This window comes from Chrysochloris asiatica, unplaced genomic scaffold, assembly GCF_000296735.1.
Source record: "Chrysochloris asiatica unplaced genomic scaffold, ChrAsi1.0 scaffold00166, whole genome shotgun sequence".
Lineage (NCBI taxonomy): Eukaryota > Metazoa > Chordata > Mammalia > Afrosoricida > Chrysochloridae > Chrysochloris > Chrysochloris asiatica.
Window position 1 is genome coordinate 7325175 of NW_006408684.1, and position 6780 is coordinate 7331954.

The following is a 6780-nucleotide window of genomic DNA, read 5'->3' on the forward strand; positions in this document are numbered from 1 at the left end:
AAAAAAAAAACAAAAAACCTTCAGACTGGTGTTATGCATATTCTTTTGTTTTCACAGAGTTCTTAAGTTAGTATCTTGACACCCTAAACCTACTATTAATTTTTTGAAATGCTCCCAATGGTGTTAATGAAGCCCACCCCACCCATAGCCCTTATAATCACTATTTGCTCAATATCACCTAATATAATTACCACACATCCTAAAGCCTCATCCTGTTATTGTTGTTATGTGTCTTTGAGTGGGCTTCAACTCACAGTGATCCTATCTACTGTATAGTCCTGTGCCTTCTTCACAACTTTGTTATGTTTGAGCCCATCATAGCTGCTATGGTATCAGTCCATCCCATTAGGGGCCATATCCTTTTCTGCTGACCTTCCTTTTTTACAAAGCAAGATGTCCTTCTTTAGGGACTGGTCCCTCCTGACAACATGTCCAAAGAACAAGAGACAAAGTCTTGCCATCCTGGCTTCAAAGGAACATCCTGACTGTACTTCCTCCAAAACAGATTTGTTTCTTCTTCTGGCAGTCCATGGTATTTTCAGAATTCTTCATTTGCACCACAGTTTAAATGCATCAATTCTTCTACAGACTTCCTTATTCATTGTCCATCTTTCCCATGCATATGAAGCAACTGAAAATACCATGGAGTGGGTAAGGTGTGCCTTAGACCTCAAAGTGACACAGTTGTTCTTTAAAGAGGTCCTTTGTAGCAGATTTGCCTAATGTAATACATTACTTGAATTCTTGACTACTACTTCTATGATCATTGAACCTAGATAAAGCAAACATAAGTCTTTGATAATTTCAATCTATACCTCTATTTAACCTTATTCCAATTAGCCACAGGAAGTCCCACTACCTATCAGGGGTTATGACATCACTCTACTTACCATCATCATTGAAATGCCATCAGTGAGCTCAAAAATACCAAAGTGCCATATTGAGGATCTACTTTCCTAATGACCTAAAGCAACTTCTGTTTACAGTTGACTTAGAATGGATTCAAGAACAACAGAGTGTCTGAGCTCAGAACACAAATGCTATGTCTATATAAAGAAGTCCAATTCTAGAGAACTAGAGTGAGAAATATGAGTGACGTATAGACAGTAACTGGGCATGGGTGTTTTTACAGATGTATATCCAAGTAGAACATTGCCAAATGCTGCTTTATTCATAGGACAGAGGCATGTAAACTGTATCTGAAGACCATTTGTGCTTGGAGATTATGGAGAAGGGGCAACAGTTTAACATCAGCTCTCATTTTTCCTTGGTCAAATATTAATGTCCCTGTATTTTTGGGCCATGTGTGCTGAGTGGGATCCTATAGTTACATCCACAGGCAAGCCCCAGTAGAGATGGTTAAATGTACAGCATGTCAGATCCTACATCTCTAGAAGTGATCTGAGCCAATGCAAAGTTGTAATAGACAGAATGTGAGGACAGAAGGACCTGAGTGGTGCATAGATGGGTTTGCTTTTCTAATTATTTTTAGGCTTTGAAAGGGTCTATTGAAACGAATTTCAGAGGGATTAATGAATACCTATCTGAATTTAAACTCTTTCTTAACTTTTTCTCTTTTAAATAAAATCTATATGAAATATAACTCTTTGAGTTAAAAACAATATGTACATACGCTGAGTCTTTCCAAGTGATGCAGTTTGCTCTCATCTGGTGTGGCACTGTGGGTTAATGCGTCAGACTGCAAGTTGGTGTGAGCCACAAGGTCAGTGGTTCAAGCTCACCAGTGGCTCTTCGGAAACTCTATACAGGGTCACTGTGAGTCAGAACTGACTCAGTGGCACTTAACAACAACAACAACAAACCAACAGATTGGTGGTTTCAACCCAGCCAGCAGCACCATGAAAAAATGGTCTGGTTATCTTATTTTGTAAAGATTACTGTCAAGAAAAGCTTATGGGACCATCAACGGAGAAGAGCCGAGAGCGGGACCCTACCCAGAGAAGCAGCGAGGCCCGAGAGAGAGGCAGAGACAATGACGTGGAGTGATGAAGCGGCTGGGGACTTTGGATCCAGAGAGGGAGAGGGACTGTGTGCTGAAGAATGGGGGTGGGGGGTGGGGGGAGTGTAGGGAGTGGGTTAACGATGCATGGAGGGGATTGGGACCGTGGCAATGAAACGATGTACGGTGGAATGAATGTAAAACTAAAGTTCTCTCATGTAAAATATCATATAATTCACAATATAACATGAAAAAAAAAAATAAAGCACAGAAAATCAGTGGAAAAATATTATAATTTTAATTGAAATAGTTTTAGGTGACATTGCAGACACTTTGGATCAGTCACGAGTCATTCCCATTGTGCCCTGTTGAAATATTGTGAAGAAATACAAGAGTGTTGTTTTTTTAAAAAAAGAAAAGCTTATGGATCTCAGCTCTACTCTGTATTATAGAAGGTCACCATGAGTCAAATCAACTCTGTAACAACACTGTTTTTATATTGTTTTGTGTTTAATCAACTTTACCCATTCTTAGACACTTATTTCTCTTCCTTCACATCTTTTTATTAATATGAGGGTAAATCAAAAAGTTTTGCTACTAGGATTCCAGTTCATACATGTACTGGTTTATTCCAAACAAACCATGTTTTAACATGTCTCTGCTACCAGTGGATGGCTACAGAGAAGTTCTTTCAGTAATATACTGACATATTCTCATTAAGTTACCTTCAAATGCTGCTAATAAAAATGTCTGCTCAGGTCCCCTCAGGGCAAACCCCCTCCAAGACTGAGATTCAGGGGTAATACACAAGCAGATATGTGGTCTTGCTGGTGACCACATTGGTCTACTAATAAGGGGACGTGGGAGAAAAACAGAAATGAAGCTGTGAGCTAAGTCCAACCACATTCAACAGACTCTTGCCCACCTGGATTGACACCTGGTTGATCAGCAGTATGGCGAGACCTGGGGACTGCTGGACCCATGGACAGGGACATGGCCATGGAGGACTAGAGCAAAGAGTGAAGCATCCAGCTGATATGGAATGAGGGGAGATGCACAAGAGCACCCATACTTGCAGATAGCACCCATCTGACCTGGCTTCAACGGCTGGATGATCACAACTCTACTAAAGGAAGAAAGAAGAGGAAAAAAAGAGTAGTCCTCTACGGTTTGTTGAACTAGGCCTGTGCTTAGAGATGTAGAAGGCTCAAAGAGGGAACAAGTCTTTACAGCAAGGATCTTTCCCACCCCCTTGGTATGCAGGTTGACAGGGATGGGCAGCTTGGACATTGGCTACCCAAGATGTGGGGGATAGAGAGGCACGAGGTGACTGGCTTTCAGGCTTTCAGGAGGGAGCCTGGGTTCAGTGGGTTCGGGGGAAGGTAGATCTCCACTGAATGGTTTCCAACCTGTCTGGATGGGGCTAGTGAAAGGAGATGGGGATAAGACTCTTGTGATTCAATAGTGAATGATTGCTCTCAGGACTGATTTGAGTGTGAGGGTAGACATTTTATAACAAAAGGAGGGGAGTGGTTGATTTTGCGGTCCAGGAGCGAAGGCCCCTGAGACTATCAAGAGAGAAGAGTAAAATGTGGGACCCTATCCAGAGAAGTGGTGACACAGAGATGGAGGCAGAGACGATGACGTGGAGAGATGGAGTGGCTGGGGACCCTGAACTCAGAGAGGGAGAGGGGCTGTGTGCTGACACAGGTGGCAGGCTTGCAGGGCGTGCCCTTTGGTTGTTTGAATGGCTGTATATTCCTGAGTGCTTCAGTGTGCATCCAAAAAAGGGAGAACAGAGAGAATGGAAGCAAATGCTGATGAATGGTGATGCATGGAGGGGACTGTGATCATTGCGGTGAAGCAAGGTATGGTGGGATGAGTGTAAGGTTGATGTTCTCCCATGTGGGCTATCACCCAATTCATGATAAAAACTTAAAAAAAAAAAAAAAAAAAAGTGGCTACTCAAAACATTGGCTTCCAAGGGGATCAGATAAGCCAGTTCAAGTCAAGGCATAGAGGCTAGCTCAGAAGGTTATGATGAATGTTTTTAGGGATCCCAAAGGGGTCATCTTGATAGATTTTTTTTCCAGTGGATACAGAAATATCAAGGGGACTTACTAGAAAGATGTTTTATGAAAATTGAAAACTGCATCTCCTAGATGAGAAAAAGGCCAGAAAAATTGGGCCTAGGATTTTTTTTCCCCCGCATCATGATAATGTACCTGCTCTTTCTTTGAGGGTAACAAGGACTGTTCTATGAGAATTTCACTGAGAAATTTATACCCCATCTATCCTACATTTCTGCTCTTGTCCCTTCAGACTTTGTTCTCAGAACTCAAAGAACATTTAAAGAGAACATGATTTTAGTCCTTTAAGTATTCCCAAATTACTGTTTTGATGTGATATAAATCAAAGAACACAGAGTTCTTTGGGCACAGGTTAGAGAGATGGAAACACAACCTTAAAAAGTGTATTGTTGTTGTTATTAAGTGCTGTTGAGTTGGTTTTAAATCATAGTGACCTTGCATCGGGTTTCTAAAGAGCAGCTGGTGGATTTGAACTTCTGACCTTGTGGTTTGCAGTCCACTGCTTATGGCCAAGTAGGCAGATACAATGAGCCAACCCTCCGTAGCAAAGACATGGAATCAGAGAAAAACAAATACAGATGATGAGCCTGGAGCCCTGAGCATCAGGGCATAAGACAGAGAAATGGATTTAGTACCCGTTGAAAGAGGAAGCTGAGCAGGAGCAGTCAGAGAGAAGAGAAACGGGTGTATTGTGGGCAGGCATGGAATGTGCAGCCATCTTGAACTTCTGTGAGCAGCTGTAGATACAGTGGACTGCAAACACAGGACGAGGCTGGAGGTTGAAAGAAAGGAGGTAGCGTTCTCTATTTTTTCCATACTCCCCTGGTAGCTGAGGTCCCTGTCCTCACCACCCGAGCAGCCAGTGACACTCCTCCTGTATAACACCCCTTGGGTCAGTTGCTGGGCATGTGAACCCACCCAGAACTACTCTACTTGAACTGTGTATACAGAACTAAATGCATTCACACTTTCTGTCTCTACCGCATCCACTGGGAGACAGGTGGTAAGTGCCTGAGACCGCACCAATATACAATCATCAATCAAATATAAATATGACCTGACAATGTCTCAGAGAAAACAGACAATTTTGGTTTACACACAATAATAAGACAGAGTGCCTCAAACAAGTGACCAAAATACCGAGTCAGAAAATAAAGTGCCAGAAATAGTATTGGAACTACCTGATAAGGAATTAAAAAAAAACGCTAATAAGGCAACTTCAGTGGCTTGAAAAAATGTTCGAGAAAGCTGAAGATGGACTAAACTTTAGAAGAATCAAAGAAACAGAGAAACAGATTGACCACAAAAAAAAAAGAAAAAAGAAAAAAAATGGAAACCATACAAAAGCATCAGTCAAAAAACCAAAAGGCTAGGACTAAGACTTCAGAAATAGGTACTACACTGAAAGAGCAATAAAATATAATTGAAACAATGGATGACAGAATTACTGAGCTTGAAGAAACATCTCTCAATATTCATCTTCTAGAAGAACAATCAGAAAAAGAACAAAAGATCATAACAAAGCCTGAGATTTATATGGAACACTCTCAAGAGGATGGAATTCCAGGAAGTGACAAAAAACAAACCATAGAGAATATTATCCAAGAGTTGTTAGAAGAAAACATCATGAAAGACAAGAAGATAGCCATTCAAATATTTGAATGAACACCAAACATGATAGACCCCAAAAGAAAAGCACCAAGTCATATTATAATCAAACTTTTCAAAACTAAAGACAAGGAAAGAAATCCTGAGAGCAGTTCAGAAAAAAACAAAACATTACCTGTGAAGGAGAACTAAAAAGACTAAACTTTGATTTCTCAGCAGAAACTATGCAAAAGACAATGGAATGATGTATATGTAAAAAAACAAAATTCCTACTAAGAATTCTATATCTAAATTCTAAATATGATAGTGAAATGAGATAAACAGAACATTTTCAGATAAAAAAGAAATTAAAAGAATTTGTAAAAACTAGACCTACCTTACAAAAAAAAATACTAAAGGACATCCTTTGGACAGAGAACCAACAAGAGCAGACAATAATCTGCAACTAACATAAATGACAATATCACCTAGACTAAACCTAGAAATGGAAATATTCAAAGAAAAAAAGGCCTACAAAACTGAAAATAGAACCAGATACAGTTGCAATAACAATAACCAAAAAATACCATTACATAAAAAAGGGAATAATGTCATTACAGAACTTTCAAATGAAGAGGAAATCAAATGGATTTTAAGGAAAAAAAAAGTAAATACAATTTAACCTGATTGTAATCCTAAAAACAAGACTAAGCCTTACTCCAAGCTCTAGCCTAACCCTCAGATCTAACACTAACGCTAGCTAGATATAGCCATAGTCCTAATCCTAACTCTTAGTGTTTACCCCTCAAAAAGAAACCTGATATATTTAAGGAAAAAAATTGCATAACATAATTAAGACCAGCACACTGAGAAATTAAGTCTTAACAACAACAAAGAGTATGTAGACCAAAATGGAGGATATGTTATGAAATAGTACCTTCACATTTTGCTTTATTGTTTAATAAATGTTTCTATGATTTTGTAGCAATGCTTTTTTTTACTTTTATATATTTCAGTAGAGAAGTAAATGAAATGATATTCACCAAATAACACTAGTATTTTGGGTAATTTATTATTTGTACTATTTTTTATTTTCTGAATGTTTTATAGTGAACATGTATCATTTTCATCCTGTCATATATC